The sequence below is a fragment of the Sabethes cyaneus genome, chromosome 2 (genome assembly GCF_943734655.1).
Source record: "Sabethes cyaneus chromosome 2, idSabCyanKW18_F2, whole genome shotgun sequence".
Classification (NCBI taxonomy): Eukaryota; Metazoa; Arthropoda; class Insecta; order Diptera; family Culicidae; genus Sabethes; species Sabethes cyaneus.
Window position 1 is genome coordinate 27,572,028 of NC_071354.1, and position 21,281 is coordinate 27,593,308.

The 21,281-nt window shown below is 40.2% G+C and overlaps 1 protein-coding gene across 2 annotated transcripts in view; it reads right to left on the minus strand.

Moving 5' to 3' along the window:
• The window catches only part of LOC128734941 (unconventional myosin IC), an 88,813-nt gene extending 70,104 nt beyond the window's left edge, over nt 1-18,709 (minus strand). For both annotated transcript variants that reach the window (XR_008411998.1, XM_053829358.1), the window contains exons 1-2: nt 18,593-18,709; nt 17,087-17,477 (exon numbers count right to left, since the gene is read on the minus strand). The gene's annotated coding sequence lies outside the window, so the exon portion shown is untranslated. The remainder of the gene's footprint in view (nt 1-17,086; nt 17,478-18,592) is intronic.
• Between the last annotated feature and the right edge of the window lie 2,572 nt (nt 18,710-21,281).

Consider the following 21,281-nt stretch of genomic DNA (forward strand, 5'->3'; position numbering starts at 1 on the left):
TTGCTCTGGATGATTTGGCATTAAAGAGAAAATATCGAGCAACAGATCAGTAAATTGAAATATAACCAATCGATAAGCAGCTTAATCAAAGCAAAGAAGGTTACTTGATTATTTCAAATCGATGCTCCGACGCTGGTCGCTGATGTTTGCCGTGAATAGCGTAGATCATCAAGCTTCTGCTATTGCCAATCAGGACGGAGATTCACCGTCTATTGCCCCTTGCACTAACGACGTTTGCCTTAGCGAACTTACCGACGGCTGCCAACATAAGTTCCGGAGGAACTCGTTAACTAGAAAGTGGCGGTTAAACAACGCACGAAGCCACATGAAGAGAATTGTAATCGATTTTGATGCAATCAAAAATCTTAATCATTAAACGCTCTCGATTCTTCGGCTTTAATGTATTTTAAAGTTTATCCATCGATGAAACCGCTCCGTTTCGGTCCGAATAGCGGCGGATGTGCAAAATGCAATCATGCCCCGTTCGATTCGATTGGAGTAGTTCGTTTGTGAACGAGAATCTATATGTATATCATTCCATCATCCGGTAGCCGGCGACGACAGGACAATGCAAAAAACTGCTTTTACTTTTCGATTTCATTTTGCTTGCTTTCCACCACCAAGCGGGAGATTTATGCAACAAAACACAACCAGTTATTTTCGAATCAATCTTGATTCGGTTTAATTGCCCGCCGAAACGATTGCAGCAATCGTATCAATTAACACAAGAAGTCACTGTCGGGCGGTGGATTACTGCAACACGCGATCAACATCATCATGATCATCATGAAGCGCATGAATAACAACATGCCGCCCGCCCCCTTTGGATGCGCCGGACGTCATTCGTTTGACAATCAACAACATAGTGAAAACTTTCCCATAGCGATAAAGAAGTCCAGCGGAACCGAATTAGGCTGCTGCTGTGATCACGTGAGTTGCCTCCACTCGGTGACAGTTCGCGCACAATCACTTCAATGCACACCTGATAATCTAGATCATGATTTCTTCGACAATTGTTTGCAAAAGAGATAAAAGCACTTTTATGAATGTACTTTTCTTCTCCTCACGTGATTTTTTTTTTGCTTTACAAAAATGAGCTGCAATCAGTGGGTTTCTTGTTGCTAACCGATCAACATACATGTACTGGATTAAAAAATCACATTTAACCGGCGAGTTCAAAACCGGCAAACCAGTGCAATGTGGCGTTGTTTTTCACTTTTTTCTGCGAATTAAGCCCATCCGTAGCGTCTTGGGAGTTTCCTGGCGAAATAGACACCTTTTACAAACAAGCTAAATGGATGTAAACAAGATACCGCGTGTGTTAGCAACCGTAGTGCCGCCGCCGAAGGTGTCGAATTCGATGAAACGCTTGCGTTTGCTAGTTTTTGCTCATTTTTGCAATCTACGAACATTCTTTTTTTGTGAGAACTGTTTGCTAACATGTAGAAATAGAAACAAAGTGTACAAAATCGACTTTGGCCAAGAGTAGATTATTTTACACAGCGACCACCCTTGGATAGTTGGCTGAAGATCCCTGTCTGCCTGTTTCCAGCGACTGGTTTACATCTTGTTCACTTTTTCTTAACCTGGAAAAGCAGAAGCTGATGAATTGTTGGTTCGGAACCAGTTTTCAACCATTGTACCACTCGTCGTCGTCGCCGTCGTCGTCATACGTATACCCTGGGGCTGTGTGCCCTTCGTGGCCAGCATAAACTAGCCATGTAAGGCAAAGCAATTTGGCAAAGATCTACAGCACATATATCTTGTCTTGTCTCTGTGTGCTGGAACCATTGCCAACAGGACAAATCTTGTACGCGATGTCGTACTGTCGTTTTTCCTTTCCTGTTTGTGCCAGTGTAATTGAAATCAGTTCTGTTTCGCAATTCTAGTTGAAAATTTTCAACGCATAAGAAATTCAAATTTTCATCTAAGAGACTCTACTCTGCTCAAATAATTACAAGGCCGCTTCTAGGTGATCATGATGTTGTCTACAATAGACAGCTGCATTCGAGCAGCAACAAACCGCTTAGGAAAATATACAATCAAAAACCAAATGCGAAAAAAACAACAAGGTGAATTGAAATGGTACCCTAAAGAGTTGAGAAAAAAAAACTCAAAGCTAAAAGGCATACTCACAGACCCCCCTCCCCGCTCACAGGGGGAAGACACTACTTGCTGCTGCGGCGGTCGGTAGCATCGAACGAAAGAGGTCAGGCCGTAATTACCGCATGCATCTAAATAGCAGGAGATGAAAAAAGCACACACCAGTTTGGCGCCCGCAGTTGAGACCCACCGGTCGTCTTCTGTTTGAGCTTTCTGCGTTGCAAATCGAGAGATTTAGTTCGTCACATGAAGATGATGCACTACTGCGGATGGCAACTTTCCAGCAAATGTATTGCCCCCCGTGTGGGTCAAACTTTCAACCGAGCATCTTTCCGGGAAACAATGCACAATGCACTGCTGGTTGGCATGGGAAAGGGCAATTACCTACTGTGTGTAGTACATTATGTTGTAACGTTGCTGGAGCTTTCGGTTCCTGCAAAGTTGGTGAGAATATAACAATCTGTTCGCTCGTTAAAATATACAGACAGAAGTCAATTGCCTCCATTTCCGGTTAGTTTGCCATAATTTTTGTTTTTATTTGCACAGAACTGTTTCGAAAAGTGACAATTTTTTTCTCCTTACAATTCTTCAATCCAAATTTCTTTCAATCCAATTGATGTCCTATAAACCCCTTCCGATGACTAACCACCATGAGTCATGATGGGGTACTGCGGACAGCCACCGTCAATAAAGCACGAATCAATATTCCCGACCCTGAATTGACGACGGAGAAACGAAGCGGAATAAAAAAGGATGCTGCAGAATCTCTATAGATCGTGCGCTACAATGGCACACGTTTTCAAGGTCGACAGGCGCGACGACAACGATTCGCAGTGACATTGCCGCGTTGCCGGTGCGGCACAAGGATTGGCTTGAAAAGGGTTACTCATTCCGGTGCGGAATGGCAGCCAAGTTAAACAAATCCGACAGCCGTGCTGCGTACGAGTTTGCACTGAAAGCGTTGAACGTGGACGACGTATAGGTCAATCGTGATGGAGAGCGCGTGGCCAACAGATTATTCCGAGTCGGGTCGGCTGGTTTTATGGTGTGGATGTCGTAAAATCATCGAATAACGGCAGACCACACCGGGATCGGACGACGCTGGGTGCGGTTTTTGTATCTCAGTGACCGTACCGGATATCGAATGACTCAGAGACAATGTGACAGGTTCCTTTCAACTAAATTGATGGATAGTGCTGCGAGAGCCTGGTCTGTGCGCCTCATACCATCGTATGTGTCATTAATAGTGCACTCCGTCGATTATATCCTCCAATATGAGTTAGCGAACGCAATAAAAGTGCGTTGGCAACCTTATCCGGATTTATGATAGTCGTAAAGTTGCAACTGTTTGTCGTTCCGGACTTAAGTATTATATACGTCTTTTTCATCAACCGATGACAAAAGAGTAATGAAACGACGTTAAAAGTTTATCCGATTAAATCATGACAATTTAGAAATTCCCCTTCCTCGTAATACTGACTCTAAGGTTCAGTTCTACCTCAATCTTTTACCTCCAGGACTGCCAGTTGAACCACGGCCCCACCCCCCAACAGTTTGTACAATAGCCTGACGAATCTTTCCATTGTTTCCTGTGGTGGCTGCGGGAATCCGTCCGCGTACCCAGCTACTCCGGGAGGACTCGTCCACATTTACTACCAAATTACCTTCGAATACTGGTTTCTCATCCATTCTCAACCGTTTCGTACGAATGGACAGGTGCTCTCGCACCCATCCTCTCCAGAAAGTATCCAAAGCCAGTTGTATCTGGTCCCAGGATGATCCCATTAAAGGTACGGTGTGTTTGGTCCTGTTGCTGGCTTCGCACAAGCCCAATATATGCTGGTTCGGCGTCAACGCTTTACTTACTTTGGATGCGATTAGCAGGTACGTTAGCTAGCGAGTACTTCCTACCGCTTCTACAACTAGCGCTAATAATGCTTCATCATTCAATTTAAGCGACATCCATTTAGTACGTCACGCAAATTTTGATCAAAATCTATCCCCCTATGTCACATTTTATCACATATTCATGACCCCCCTGAGAAAGTACGTCACGTCGTGGCAACACCCCCTCCCCCTCCTTCATTACAAAAAAACATATACAGTCTAACCTGATGACCTCCCAATTGACCTCGAGATAAGACGCTGGTCTAATAAGCCAGTCGTCGTATGTTCGAATCTCGGCTGGGAGAGGCTGTTAGAGTCAATAGGATCGTAGCACTGACCCTGCACAGTCCTGTATTCTAACAGCTGGTTGCGAAGTCTATCGTATAGAAACAGAAGATCAAATTTCGATAACAGAATTAGCACCCAGGCTTTGCTTTGCTTGTCTAACCTTTTTAGTTTTATCTATGCCTATAACAATGGATTTCTGTCTACCCGAATGTTCCTTATAGAATCGAAAAATACTGAACCGATCGGCGTGAAAATTGGCATATAAGCGTTTTTGGGACCAGGAAAGGTTCTTATGATGGTTAGAAACCCCTCCCCAATTAAAAGAGGGGGATTCCCATGCAAATGAAACACAAATTTCTGCATAACTCGAGAACTAATCAAACAAATGGAACAAAATTTTACATGAGGATGTTTTTGGAGACAAGAATTTTTTCTATGGTGAATTGAGACCCCTCCCCACTTTAGGAGGGGGGGCTCCCATACAAATGAAATACAAATTTCCTTATAACTCCAGAACTAAACAAGCAAATGGAACCAAATATAGCATGTGGGTGTTTTTGCAGGCAAATTTTTTTTCTATGGTGAACTGAGGCCCCTCCCCTCTTTAGAAGGGGAATTATGACCCCTGTTCCTTCAAGAGGGGGGGCTACCATACAAATGAAATACAAATTTCCTCATAACTCGAAAACTAATTAATCAAATGGAACCAAATTTGGCATGTGGGGGGTTTCGGAGGCAGGAATTTTTTAATGAAGGTTTGAGTTGAGACCCCTCACCCCTGTGGTAGGTTTTTGCGTAACTCAAAAACTAATCAAACTCGAGAAATTTTAGACTCATAAAACATTAATCAATAACAAGACCACCAAAAACTATCAATAGTAACATTAGATAATTCAACACGAGACGGCCATAGGCCGCGAGATTTCCTAGATCTACTGACCTCTATTACTTTCCTTCAGTTGGGTCACCCCTGCGAAATGATACTTTCTACGAAAAGATTTTCCGTGAAATGGTATATCCCGTGTAAGGTTTTTCGCGAAATGGTATTCTGCGAAACTCTATATTCCGCGTTATGGTTAACCGAGAATTGGTGTTCCGCAAAATGGTATTCGGCGAAATGGTTTGTAATAATGGCAAATATTTAAATGCTATCCGCTTTATTTTATCAGGCTAAGCAATGGGAGGAGTTGTTTTCTACTTTACTGTGAGGAAAATTTGTATATTAAAACACCGATGAACTCCCCAGAAACTTGCAAAACTCAAGATTGTGACAAAGGTCGTCCTTGATTCACGATTTATGTACAACACAGTTTAATTTGTGGCAATACGAAGTTTGTCGGGTCAGCTAGTTATAATAACAAAAATGAGCAAATGGAAGAAGGAAAATTGACGGATTTTGAAGATGATCTCGAATTGCTGTGATCGGATATGCTTCAGAAGGCGCAGATGTGTCGTCGAATAATGTTTCGCGCATATCCACGTCATTTAATCCACTCAAATTCGTCTGATCTAGTTGAAAAAATCAGGACTTCCTGCTGACGTCTTGCAACAACACGCCTTGGAAGAACTTTTCTGACGGATTTGGTCATTTTGTGTATTTTTTGCAATCATTCAACAATACCTTAGACGCGAAATATAATTCACAAGTGGCATAAACTCTATCCTTTAGGGAGCTTTTATCTGAGGGGCAGTATAAGTTATACGAAAGAACCTTAAAACCAGCCGTGGGACTTCGATATGAGTTTATGTTCATCGATTGAGTTCAGCACGAATATCAAGGCGAAACATTACCATTGGTCTCTGGTAGCACCTCGTAACCCCTCAGGAGTTGCGACTGCTATTTGCGGTTGCGAATATCTTGTAGGCAGGACGATACTCAAGGAGCTCTACAGTGGTGTACAACATATTCTGTAAAGCCTTAATGAAGAGTTCATACTAGAAGAATAAATAAGTCCGGTTCACATATATATGGGTCATTCCACGCGAAGTGTCCGAGCCTCGTGTAATCGACCTTCACAAATTTGAACCAAATTTCGCCAGATTATTCGATTTCGGTCAGAAAGCAAAAATCGAAAAACTGAAAAACTGGCAACACTGTTAAGAAAATTTTTGCTATATATTGTATAAATGCTTTTTCGATATGCCAAAGTATTTTTACATTGCGTAGAGAATTACTGATTCAAAAAAAAAGTTATTTTGTTCTTAGTTTTACATTAAAAGTGGGGTATTGCTTGCTTTAAAACGCTGTATCTCGGGATCGGTAAAGAATACCTCGGGGCGATGAGTGATCCTTATGTAAAAAAATCTGCGGAACACGATGAAGTTGAAATTTTTGAGATCAAATTGTCTTCATTGAGAGAAAAATATAAATTTAGTTTTCAAATTGAGTTTAAAAATGTTTGGCAGCACTGGTGCCCAAAAATAATATCTTTCAAATTCCTTGGATGATTTCCTTTGAAAATGTTAAAATAGTATCTTTCTAAACTTAATATTTCCGGAGCTATAAGCAAAAGAAAAAAAGAGGTTTTGACAAAATCGGGTATTTTCCTTAAAAATTTAAAATGAAGGCGCTCCCATTAATCGAGGGAATGTTCGATACGTACCAAATTTTGGATTTTTACTTTCTGACCGAAAACGAACAATCTGGCAAAATTTGGTTCAAATCCGCGAAGGTCGATTACACATTTGAACTTTCTCTCGGCCACTTGGCATGGAAAATATGTTGAAAATAAACAGTTGAAATTCCAAAAATTTTACTATTTGTTTTAAAATCCGTCAGTACGTTAATTTTATAGAGCCTTTAATAGTTAATAGCCTTTAATAGTTGTATCTTAAAATGAAAGCTCAGTTCTAATTCCCCGAATAAATGTTCCATTTGAATTTTTTTTATGTGACGTCAGATAACTTCATACCCCCTTCCCCCTACGTCACAAATCGTCACGATTAGGTCAACCCCCCCCCCCCCTCCCCCCTATAAGCGTGACGTACTTTATGGATGGCCCCTTACCGTGGTTGTTTATGGCAACGCGCATTGTCGTTTATGTGGAGCGCACCATGCACTTCCAGGTGTCGGCCGAACGGGGCGTTCCGAATGAGATGAACTAAAAATTGCGATCTGATATCGATCTACTGATTCCATACACTCAAACACACGCTGGATGGCCGTGTTATGTATTAGTAATAGATCGTCTATCAAACTGATAACACGTGTCTATATTTTATCCGCACCGGCGTGAAACCGAAAAGGTCTTTCGGATCCTCAGCATTTGTTTTGAATGGAGAATATGAAAGATGTCGTGTCCAGAACAGATTTCTTGACATTTTGGCATTAATAATTTAAGTGCACGGTAGGAATTTTTTCCAATCGTTTTCCTGAATATCTCTAAATTTTCAATCTTCTTATGCCAAGAAAAAGTTTTTGCGAAGATTCCGTAGGCATGGTGTATGGTATTCTAGCAGTTTTGGTCACATGAAGGATGTTTTTTTTGGGTAAAATGTCAAAAAACAATCGTGTGCATTAAATAAGCAGTCATTCATCGGATTCCACATTAAAACAGCTTTCCTGTGGTGAAAAAAATCGATTTTATCCCAGCGGAATGCAGAGATACATTATCTTCACATCGAGAGTAAACTAGAATAAATTGTTTACTGTCGTGTCCAAGCTGGGGCACGTGTAACGTGTAAAATAATTATTACCCAGAAGTGCCGAAGTTCTTGCGGCAAGTAAATTCACCCATTTCCTCCCAGCGTTGCGAAATTGTGGTAAAATAGTTCCAGTTTCAAGTTCAACTTCAAATCAAGTTAAAAATTAAATTTTAAGTTTAAGTTTATTCAGCCGTAATTTAAGCTCAATTTCAATTTTAATTTCATGCACAAATTCAACCCTGACTTCAAATCCAATTTTAATTCGATTATCTAGTCCAATCCATATACCATTTCACGTACAATTCGAAACCAATTTAAATTCGATTTCAATCCGATTCGAACTTAAGGATTTCAGGCCTGATTTCAACGTTGATTTTAGGTTTAACGTCAAGTATAATTTCAAGTTAGATTTCAAATCCAATTTCAAGTCTAGTTTTATAACCAATTAAAACCAATTTGTTTTTGTTTTTAAATCCAATTTTATGTTTAAGTGATGATAAAAAATCCCAAAGAAAAGTTTGAATTAAAGAAATTATGTTCTGTCACATGAATTTGAATTGTTTTAAATATTTTTTCGTGATTGTCAATTTCTAATCTTTTAATGATAAAATTTTCATGATAATATTTTTTATTGTTACTGAGTTATGGCCGGTAGTCGGTTTTCCTGAATAGATTTTTCCTAATTCAAAAACTCATTTCTAATGAACCAACTAGTATAGTGCCGCTACCGGCATATCAGTCCCATAACGAAAATCACTATGTTGAGCAAAAGACGGTTGAAATAATTACAATTGTTTGTTGTTTATTTCGTGTTACGCGTAATTAGACTTACCATATTTGTACAAAGTATTTGCTTTCTATCATGACTCAATCATTGCAACTAACATTAAAAGTTAGTCTTAATATTTTGTTGCAGAAAACAACGATTGGAACGGATGGAACTCATATGCGGGTACTTTTAACATAAAGTTGAAATGTACTCGCATACCAGTCCTATACCCGAGTCATTGATATTGTCATAACTTTGACAATTATGAACCAATTTTTACGAAAACGGTGACATTTGATTCGTGTTTTTTCTAGTTTTGATCCGTCATATTACTTGGCCACTAAACAAAATACGGTCCCAGAATTTCGGAACTCGAAATTCCGCAGGAATATCTGGTACGCATAGAAAACTAGTTGTATTGCAATTCGCAAAAAATAGCACTCATTTGGATATTAACGCTTTTGAAAGTTATAGAGAGGGGACTTCTTTCGTATAAAGAGATGAAGCTGTTTGGTCACTCTGGAATAGATTCCTGTGGGGCCAAGAATGAGCATTCAAGCTTTAATATAAAATCTAGTAATATGGATATCTCCTTGGCTAGGTTCAACGGGCCATCTTTTGACGTTTCAAAATAATTTGAATTGTCATTTAGGAACTGGTTCCTACAGGATCAGAGGTGGTAGTTTAAAGTAAAAGATAAAGCTTAATAATTGAACCATTCGTTATATCGCAGAAACCAGTTCCGAAATGATCAGTCGGAACTAAACTGTTCGTAAGTAAAGCAATGCCTTGGTGCTACATTCCATTTTCGAAACTTGACCTTCTGTTTTTATTCGACAGACTTCGAATAATTGTTGATGGCGGGGTTAGTGCTGCGATCTTATTGACTCTAACAACCACTCCCAGCTAAGATTCTAACATACGACGACCGGCTTATTTGATCAGCGTCGTACCTCGGTGCCATCTGGGAGGCCTGCCCAAAATTGCTATTATTGGTTCGAAATGACAAAAACGATTCACTAAATAAATTCACTAAACAAGAAAAGGTAACAAAAAGAAATGTCGATGTTATCGTTTAGTTTTACTACCTAATTAGATTCACTAAACTAATTTAAATATGGTCTAAGGTTCAGTACGAGTCATCCATAAACCTACGAGTACCGATTCCGAAATAGTAAATTTGATTTAGAATGACTGATTTTCTTTGACATATGAAAAAAGGGCCAACATTTCCAATTTCAAGACTTTAGGTATCCACATGGCTAATAACTTTTCTACACAAGCGGTTCCTCACCTTATACCGGTCACTATTTGTGGCCAAGTATTTTAGTATATCAGAGCTGGAAAAAAGTACGCGTCAAATGCCACCGGTGCCGTTCAAATTGGATATAAATTGGCGGAGTTATGGTAATATCAAATTATGGGACTGTTATGCGGGTACTTTTAATATGGGACCACATGACTTTGGTATTTTTCCATACTTTGTATAAATAAACAGGTCCATTTCAATATGTTTTTAAAAAGTGCACTAAAAATAAAGACTAATTATTCACTTAACTCAAAAACGATTAAAATCGATATGGGGCCCATATGCGAGTATAGGCAGTATAGGGCCAACAATTTTTTTTTCTTAGCATATTCAAGGCAGGAAATGGGACGGAAGAGAAATAGGAGAATCCGAAAGAGAAACGAAGTACAGCGAGAGAGAAAAAAGAAAACTCATAGAGGAAACTAAAAACACAGGAAAAAGAGTTCAAACGGGATATAAAAAGAGAAAGATGGGACGAGAGATGGGAAAATGGGAAGGAAAAAGATATAAAGAATAATAGTAAAAGAAAAGGACGAAAAACAGGACATAATAAAGGAAAACTAGAGTGGAAAGGGCGAAAAAGGAACCCAAAAACAGAATAAACTTGACAAAAAAGACGGAAAAACGGGGCATCAAAAAGAACAAACGAAGACGAAAAACGAGAAGGAAAAGAGATAAAAAGAATTAGAACAAAAATGAAAGCTAAAAACGAAAGAGAGGGAAACAGAAAGACGGAAAACTGCAAAAAAACGAGTGAAATATATGAGAGAAACTGAAACAAGAAGGAAAACAAAAGGTAACAAAACAACAAACAAAGGGAACAAAACCAAAAAAATGGCACAGAAAAGGAGAAAAAACCTTTGTTATTGTATAACAAAGGTAAAACGGAACAAAAAGTGTAAAAACGGGACTTGAAAAGGGAATAAACAGAAACAGAAAAGTGGTAAAACGTGTGAGATAATAAGACGAAAAATGTAAATTCAAATTTTAAGTAAAACTTTGTATCTAATTTCGTGTCCATGTCCGGTTTGAAGTAGAACTTCAAGTTCAACTTAGTCCAAATTCAAGTCCAATAATGTCCATTGTCAAGTTCAATTACATGTCCGGACTTAAAGAGTCCAATTTCAAACCAAATTTAAGATCAATATCAGGTTCAATTTTAGTTTAAATTTAAAGCCTTGGTCTTAAACGTCTTTTTAAGACTTGCCCCTTCTTTATCGCCAGACTTCACAGCCGGCTATTAGAATACGGGACAATTACGGGGCTAGTGCAACACCACCTAGCCGAGATTCGAACATATGACGGCTGGATTGTTAAGGCAGCATCGTACCTCGAAACTAACTCGGCGGTTTCTTCAAATGTAATTCCAAGTCCAGTTTATGTCATCTTTCAAGCCCAATTTCATGTTCAATTTTGAGCTTAATTTCAAATTTATTTGCAAGTAGAATTTTAACTTTAATTTTACATCCATTTCCAGTCTCATTTAATTCCAAATGCAATTCCAATAAAATTTCATGTCAAATTTCAAATAAAAACTTCAAATTCTGTTTTGAGTCTGATTCCATATCTAGTTACAAGCAAAACTTCTCGTAAAGGGTGTCTCACATCAAATTGCACCACGGAAGAAACGCTGTAGAAAATTACCCGTTGGATATTTTCTCTTGGAAATTTAGATAGAAGTAGTTTAGAGTGTATTGTTTACACTGTATTTTTATCGCTGTCAATTTTTCGAAAATTGGAAAAAATGGCGTCACCCGAATAGGAACATCGCGAATTGATTTTGCGCAAGCACCTGGAAAATCCTTAACTATCTTATCGGGACATCGGAAAACAACTCGGAATCGTGCACTTAACTTTGAGTCGTGTGGTTAAACGTTACTACGAAACTCTGAGCATCGAACGGAAGGAGTAATACGGTCAGAATGGAGGTTCTATTAGTGATCAGGATCACAAGCGTGTCGTGAAAGCGTTTAAGGAGAATCCCAATGCTTCGGCCAGGGATGTGGCCACAAAGTTGAATCTGTTCAAGTCTTTCGTTCAGAGAGCCAAGGAACAGGAGAGACTGCAAAGTGCAAATCGTGATGAAGGGCAAAATACGGTGGGAAAATCACGGGCCCGAAAACTGTACACCCAAATGCTGACGAAGCCTCATTGTCTCATCATGGATGATGACACTTACGTCAAGGCGAACTTTTGGCAGCTTCCGAGGCAACTGTTCTTAGCCGCTTAGCACACGCCGCATGTTCCGGAGGAAATAAGGAAGCAGAAACTTTCAAAATTTGCCAATAAATACATGATTTGTCAAGTGATTTGCTCATATGGCAAACGGAGTGCGCCGTTCGTAACTAACGGGACTGTGAACGCGCGGATCTGCTTCAAGGAACGTCTACAGAAGCGTCTGCTTCTTCCGTTGAAGCAACACGAGGGCCCTACGATCTTTTGGCCGGATCTAACTGCGTGCCACTATTCAAAGGTTGTCCTGGAGTGGTACGAAGCCAACGGGGTTACTTTCGTACCACTCCAGGACCTGAGCCCTCCCCAACGCACCGGAACAAAGGCCGTTCAAAAAATACTGGGCTATTATGGAGCAGGCTCTATGGAAGCATCCCAAGAAGGTCAAATCTTAGGAAGACATCAAGAAAAAGTGGGTTTCCTTACAGAAGAAGCTGCAGCCAGATGTTGTACAGAACCTTATGAGTGGAGTTAAGTGTAAGGTTACTCCCTGAAGTAATATCGATAAGGTGGTGCCAGGGGGGATTGAGGCTGGAGACTCGGAATACCTAACCCCTACTCACTGAGTTGTCTTCTCAGGTAGCTGACAGTACTATTTCTTCTAACCATAGAATTTCTTCACCACAGAAAAAAATGCCTATAAAAACACCCCAATGCTAAATTTGGTTCCATTTGCTTGATTAGTTCTGGAGGTATGAGGAAATTTGTATTTCTTTTGAATGGGAGCCCCCCCTCCTAAAGTGGGGAGGGGTCCTAATTTACCATAGAAAAAATTCTTGCCTCCAAAAACCTTCACATGACAAATTTGGTTCCATTTGCTTGATTAGTTCTGGAGTTATGAGGAAATTTGTATTTCATTTGTATGGAAGCCCCCCCCCCCTCTTAAAGGGGAGAGGGGTCATAATTACCCTTCTAAAGAGGGAAGGAGTCACCATAGAAAAAATTCTTGTCTTCAAAAACACGCACATGTCAAATTTTGTTCCATTTGCTTGATTAGTTCTCGAGTTATGCAGAAATTTGTGTTTAATTTGTATGGGAGCCCCCCCCCCCCTCTTTTAAGGGAGGAGGGGTCTCTAACCATCATAAGAACCCCTAGCACGATTGTTACAAAGTAGTTTAGGTAACCGAAATATAACTGATTTCAGTCGTAATCTGGTTGCCTCAACTAAATAGACCTAAAGTATGCTACTTGAGACCCTCCCTGGCCCCAAAAACCCCTACATGCAAATTTTCACGCCGATCGGTTCAGTAGTTTTCGATTCTATAAGGAACATACAGACATACATACAGACAGAAATCCATTTTTAAATGTACAGATTTATAAACTTTTTTTAATGGGGCTTTCAACCACTGCACTATGGTCCAGGAAGCCAATTTAGGTGGAATAAATTGTTTACTCAGTAGTCGTTGATTTTAGACTATTTACATGTTAGCAACAAAATCTTGGTTTAGGATGCCGCTTTTTTGGCATGAACTATTTTAGGGTGACCGTTAAATTAACCAAGATCCAGAAATTATTTTCCAAACGAAACAAGATAGAGCGATATTCACTTCAGCAAATTTATAGCTTGAAGTATTTTGAGCAATGTTGCAGATGACGAAATCCCTCCATCTCGAATCGTTTCCACATTAGGGCGATTTTCCTGTGTCAAGTTAGGGTAACCGTGCTATTTTGCGATTTTTCTCCATAACTTTTTTATTTTGCATTTCTCACAAAACACTTCTTAAGATGACTTTTGAGGCAAAATAAGACGCTACTTTTGGTGAAAAAGAAATTGGCTATCTACTTTACTTCTACACTTATTTTAAATTTTGTGATAAAAATAGGCCGTTTTCAAATGTTAGTATCTTAGAAAGCAGAACTAAAATCAGTTGATTGCGTTTGAAAGATCGTGATTTTTTGTGCATAATATCAAAAAATTGGAGAGTGGATTTTTGTCTATCTCAAATAAATCAACTTTGAATATATGGGGGTTTAACAGAGTTTAGCATAGAAAAGCTAACGAGTAGCGCCATAACACCGGAACGCCTTGACTGTGGTCGCTAAAAAGGGGGGGGGGGGTCCAAATATGTAAAAGTGGCTGCGATCATCTTTCATTAAGGGGCAAACCAGCCACAGGCTGAAAACCTCTCAAACATAGAATAATAATAATAATAATAATAATATCTTGCATTTGGACCGTTAGAAGTTTTTCAAGTGGTTGGGAGATAAGATAAGATGAAGAGCGTGTGAAATGATGGGAGGGTCACCACTACGGGATTAGTACAATATAAGGAAGGCTTTGTTTCTCTTTCATTATCTTCGGAGAGACGTCCCTAGTAGCACACTTTTGTCATTTCTGGTTGCCGCAATCTATTTATGACTGAAATAAGTCATTAATTGGTTACCACGACTAGTTTATAACAACTGTGCTACTAGGGGTACAAGTTGCTGCAGACAAAAGGGCCGCTGCCCGAGGAGAGCTAATCAGGGGGAGGGGTAGATGTGTCTAAATGAAGCAAAAAGCTTTGTTTTTTGTATTATGAGAATTTGCAAACTGAAACGTAGTGTTGTGAAGCCCGCATTCGTGTCGTCCAATTTTCTCTCACGATTTTCTTCTAACGAACACGCCTGCATGAGCATTTCTTTCGGATTTCTTTTCTGATATTCTCATGCACTGCGACAAGTTTTTGCCATAGTGTATTTAGTTATCACCTCCCAGTTAGCCTCGAGGTATGCTGCTGGTCTAATAAGCCAGTCGTCATATGTTCGAATCTCGGCTGGGAGAGGCTGTTAGGGTCAATAGGATCGTAGCAACTAGCCCTGCAATTGTCCTGCACTCTAACAGTTGGCTGCGAAGTCTGTCGTATAAAAACAGAAGGTCAAGTTTCGATAACGGAATGGAGCACCTAGGCTTTGCTTATGCTTTGCTATTTAGTTATCAGCCACGGTCATTGCTTACGCTCGTCATTGCAACCCAGTAGTTGATACCTATCATCGCTCGCAATGGCCGCACACTTACCCGCGTGTGTAAGCGAGGGTGTAAAATGAAGAAGAAAAGAAGTAAAGTAAAATCCACATCCATACATTCTAGTGCGCCGCTCGTGCTCACGACCTACGGATAGCTCGCGAGCTTTGGATTCGCGGGCGGGATGTGTAGAAAATTACTATGAGGCTGTACACTCGCGAGTGTGTAGGTGGCAGAATGTATGCTACTGTGTGCATCCAGCAGTTATTTGTCGTAGGCTTGCGTCAGTGGACTAAGCTTTGGATGCTTCCACACTCGCTCGCCTGAGACTTCCAACCTTATCGAAAATAGATGTACAAGTGGCTGAAAGACAAAAGGATGGTGGCCTCTGATGAAAGGGGAGGCGCGAATCACGGAAATCCCCGTCGAGGGTAGAAAACTATTTAAATTTCTCATTCGGTAGTTCCACTGCATGATACTATGAAACACATATAATTTCATTCCTTTGTCTACCATTCCCTCTGTTTATTGGAAAGTTTACCGTTTATAAAGTTCAAGTCAACAAACATGAGGTTAAGTTTATACATTCTCTTTTAGATCTGGACCACTCACACAACTTATAACGGTCTAAATACAAGATAGTTACAGCCACTTTTACTTATTTGTAACTCCCCCTCCCCTTTTTAGCGACCACCCCCTTTTGTCAACCCCTGTTTAAAAACGGCCTATTTTTATCACAAAATTTAATATAAGTGTAGAAGTAAAGTAGATAACCAATTTCTTTTTTCACCAAAAGTTGCGTCTTATTCAGCTTCAAAAGTCATCTTAAGAAGTGTTTTGCGAGAAATGCAAAATAAAAAAGTTATGGAGAAAAATCGCAAAATAATAGGGTCACTTTAACTTGACACAAGAAAATCGCCCTAATATGGAAACGGTTCGAGATGGAGGGATTTCGTCATATGCAATATTACTCAGAATAGTTCAAGCTATAAATTTGCGGAAGTAAATATCGCTCTATCTTGTTTCGTTTGGAAGATAATTTCTGGATCTTGGTTAATTTAAAGGTCACCCTAAAAGAGTTCATGCCAAAAAAGCGGCATCCTAAATCAAGATTTTGTTGCTAACACGTAAAGAGTCTAAAATCAACGACTACTGAGTAAACAATTTTTTCCACCTAATTTGGCTTTCTGGACCATAGTGCAGTGATTGGTGCGCCTCATGTAACTTAAATGCTTATTAGCTTGTATTTACATTGCATTAGTAATGCTTTCTAGTTGTAGTGAAAGATTCATAAAAATACTCAATAACTTGTCAGAATTAGTGGTCATCATGGAATGAATGCTCTATTTTTTCACCAGATTTTTAATTTTGCTCGTTTAAAGTAATTTTCGTTCTGTGTAAAGTAGCACTGCCCCTTTTCTTTTGAATTTAGGAATTTAGAAACATATGTCGAATTTGTTTATTCAATCCGGGTTGAAACTGGATGAATTTTATCTGTCAGATAGGAGCAAATGAACACAAAAAGTTCATCCAGTTCCAATCCGGATTGAATAAACAAATTCGACAATAGTTTATCACAAACAAAACTCGTTATGGTAGAAATGTGTGTGACGAAATACTAAACTTCTCAACCGTTCAGTCATTGTCATTCGACACACGGTTCCATTCGCTCAACTATATAAAATTAAATTGAACCAGCGATCCTGACATGCACAAAGAGATAGAAAAACCATCAAATTCTTTCAAACCGTTTTCTAAAACGAATTATAATTATTAAATTATTACAACACAAACGAAACTTAATGGTAATCCACCGGTTTTACTGTAACTGGTTTACTGTGACCAGTTTAACTCCCATCGTCACATAAAAGAATAGGTGCGGAATCACGGAGCAGAAAAACTTACCTTCAATCCGTAGTTACTATGTATTATGCTGCAACGCTGCCACGGCCGCTCGTACGGGAAAGTATAGACGGTAGTTCTCTGCACCCAGTGCTACAGCTCAGCAGCCTCTGGAATTAAGTCAGACAGACCCTAATCCAAACAGTCCAACCAATTGACACTGCACGCTGGTTTTTCTCTCCTTTCACTACCACACTGTGCACACTCCCCGGTGCCAATATCAACGGCTTGTCGGATTGTCTTCTGTTGTGGCGGCCGATAGCTCCACCGTTGGAATCGATATTACAACAGCGGCGTGCACAATTTTCCACCGGCATGCGTTCACCCACCGCTCACTAGATCAGTTTTCTTGACCTATTTTCCAAATTAAAAGGTACAACACACTGCGGGGTGACTGCAAAACACAAAGTCCATTCGATTTAATTCTATGCAGAGTTTCGGTCAAAATTCGAACGAAAATCAACGTCCTCAAGAGGGCACCAACGTTATTCAGTCAAGCTATTAAAGGAGGGTAAAGCAATTATGTAGGCTAGGAGGTAATTAAATGGCCTTCTTGAGTTCTTCGATTTCGTCCGAATCGTAACCGTGGCGGCTAGCTTCACAGACAAGTAAGCAAACTTTTCAATCTTCATGCATAGTAAATCGCGAGCACATTGGTCACTTTACACTACTGTGGCCGCAAGAAATAAAAACAAACACCGACGAAAATGCAGTTCCAAAAAAACAAACAATCACACACGTTCGCGGCCGATTCGAACCAATTTGATTATTGCTCAGCCACAACCCACCGCAACCCGAATGGTCCAAAGTTTCAAACTTCAAACGATCACTACATAGATTGGCTCCGGGCGGCTGTTTGATTGGTCTGCTCGAATGTACGATTAATTATGTACTTTCAAAGTACCAACGCTCAGCCGTGCCGGGCCGAGCGCTGGAACCTCCGTTGTTGAAAATCTGACCGAACAGACCGAACAGAGAAATCACTCGAAATAATGAAAATGATCAAATTTGTAATGTTGTAATTATCTGGCGCACTTCACTTCAACAGTACATCTCCTAGCGAACCCAGGCTAGGCCGGCCGACAAAAATCTGTTCAACTAAACCAGCTGCCGCCTTCTCACGGCTGATGGTGCTGGTGATGATGATGCCACTAATCCACTGATGAAGGCTACGGAGAGCACTGAAGATGACGGTTCAAAGATCGATGGCCAAAACCGTACCGGCTTCACCTCTTCCCGCAAAACTTTGCAACGTGCAAATAAACGAATACACTACAGCAGCGCGCAAATTATGAGTAACGTGCAAAAGCGGTTCCCCGCAGCACACCGCACCACACTCGCACACAGTTCGCTAGTGCTCCGGAACCGAACCAAAACAGGATCCCGTAGGAAGATGAAAAGAAGACTAGAACTTCATACTACATTTTCAACGGTCAAACGCGAAGCAACAAGAAAACTCGACAAGAAAGATGCCAACAAAAATAAAACAAGTCAAACTGCAGCACCAACCAGCAGCAGCACACACGCCGTTCGAGATTCGCGGAATTTTCTACACCGCGACCGAAACCACGTTCTGCGTCTATGTAGACTCTCTACAGGTGAGGAGGACCCCGACCGGACAACTGAACTGAACCAGCGAGTTTGCCGCTGTAGCCAAGACTGACTCACGTTCGGTGTGTTAATATGCTTCGCACCGACCGCGAACCGTCGCCGCCGCCGTCAGCCAGCAGCCGGGCGAGCGAAAACATCAACACACGATCGATCGACAGCCGCCGTCGCCGCCGCTGGGTCCCGTTGTTGGCGGCGCAGCGTTGAGAGTTTATGTTGCAGCGAAAAGTGAGTGAAATAAATGAACAACACTAAACGAAACTCTCAGTTGGGCGGGCCGCCCCCAGCTTGATCCGACACTCACTGCATTATTCTACGCAAACTGGCTGCGCAATTGGGGGGAGTTTACGGGGTTCGGTCGCCCGTCGCGTTGCTACGAAGAACTTCTGGTAGAGGTTAATTTTGCTTACGAAAGTGGTTTCGCATGAAACATTTTGCAGGAGCTCAGCATGATGTTATGCTGACATCTTTACAGTGAACCGTGTGTTTCTTGTGTAAAATTTTGTGGTTTCGTTAAAATGAAACAATTTCACAGCCAAAACAAATTTTGTAAATCATAAAGTAAAATTCTCTGAAAGGAAAAAAACGGGTGTTGAATAAAGTAATTTGTACAAAACTTCAAAATATAATTTTTCATATCAATGGTTTTCGACTTGTATTGAAAGCATATCTAAAATGTGCGTAAATTTTTATCTCAAAATTTTTCATCTATTTATATTCATATATATTGTAATACGACCCTAGGTTGTATACAGTTTATTCGCTACTTGTTTGCTTTTCCTACTTTATGTTCTATTTATTACCTTCTACTTTTTATTTTGTATTTTTTACATTCTGCATATTGGATACATATTGGAATAACATTTTTATTTTTTTACTACAGTCTCCCAGATGGCCTCGAGGTATGATGCTGGCCTAATAAGCCAGTCGTCATATGTTCGAATCTCGGCAGGGAGAGGCTACTAGAGTCAATAGAATCGTAGTAACTGGCCCTGCAATTGTCCTGTATCTCTATAACAGCTGGCTGCGAAATCTATCGTATAAAAACAGAAGGTCAAGTTTTCATAACGGAATGTAGCACCTAGGCTTTGCTTTTTGCTCTATGAGTCTATATTTACGCGTAGTTTTAAAATTCACGAGGTTTTCTTTACGCGAATTTTGGAATTTACGAGGTTTTCTTACGCAAATTTCGGAATTTATGCGAATTTGTATAAAATGTTCGTTAGTTTTGGTGAAGTGTAAATGGAATTTTCTGGTATTCTGGAAATTCTTTTTACACGGATGAACCCCACTTCATTCCGTCTAGATGTGTAATAATTTTTTATCGCAAAGGAATCCCTGATGGAATTTGAAGGAAATTAATGCATTTTTGAATTAAATCAGTTCATGATACATTTCAAATTTTTGCTTAAATTATTCAAGAACGCATACTTCCGACTTTCGTCATTCACCTTTTTTCTTTATTTTTCCTTATTTTATGTTGCATTTTTCGTCGTTTAGGTTTTCGTCTTTTATCATTACTTTTTCGTCTTTTTCGCTCACTAGTTCAGCCCGAATCCTACGATCCGGAAAATATAAATGTCTGTTCGAAGACGTTTAATCTTTGTATTACTTCTTTGAGTTCTTATATTGTATAATATAGCTCTAAGATGTTGTACATAAAACAGTCATAGCCGGAAACTGAAAGAAATAGTGTTTATTGTCGTATTGGATTTTATTGGACTGAAAAAAACTGTTTGCAACATTTATGTAGTCTGATTAGAGTGAAATGTTGCTTAGAAAATTCTTGATCGTTTGTCATCTTTTTTTTTAATTTTGTGACTTAGTCCGGTCTGATTAACCACCGACCATATGATATCGCGACAAGCAATCGAGATGAGCAGGCGAGTCGAGCAGTCGAATCAAGCAATCGAGTCAAGCAGTTGGATCGAGCAGTCGAGTCAGTCAAGTCGAGCAGTCAAATCGAGCAGTCTAGTCGAGCAGTTAAATTAAGCTGTTCAGTTAAGCAGTCCGGTCAAGCAGTCGAATCGAGCAGTTCATTCGAGCGGTCGAGTCGAGCAGTTAAATCGAGTAGTTTACTCGAGCATTTAAGTCGAGTAGTCCAGTCGAGCAGCTGAATGGAGTAGTCTAGTCAAGCACTTGAGTCGCGCAGTCGAATCGAATGGTTTAGTCAAGCAGTTAAGTCGAACAGTTGAGTCGAGCAGTTCTTTCGAGCAATTCATTCGAGCAGTTGAGTCGAGTAGTCCAGTCAAGCAGTTGAATCGAGCAGTTAAGTCGAGCTGTCGAATCCAACAGTCGAGCCGTTGAATCGAGCAGTTAAGTCGAGCTGTCTGTCGAATAAAATAGTTAAATCAAGCAGCTGAGTCGAGCAGTCGAGTTGAGTGGCTAAGTCGAGCAGTTTTATCGAGCAATCGGGTTGAGCAGTTGAGTCTAGCAGCTGATTCGAATAGTCCAATCGAGTATTTGAGTCAAGCAGTTCATTCGAGCAGTCGAGTCGAGCATTTGAGTCGAGCAGTGGAATCAAGCAGCTGAATCGACCAGTTGAGTCGAGCGTCGAATCGAACAGTTGAATCGAGCAGTCTAGTCGAGC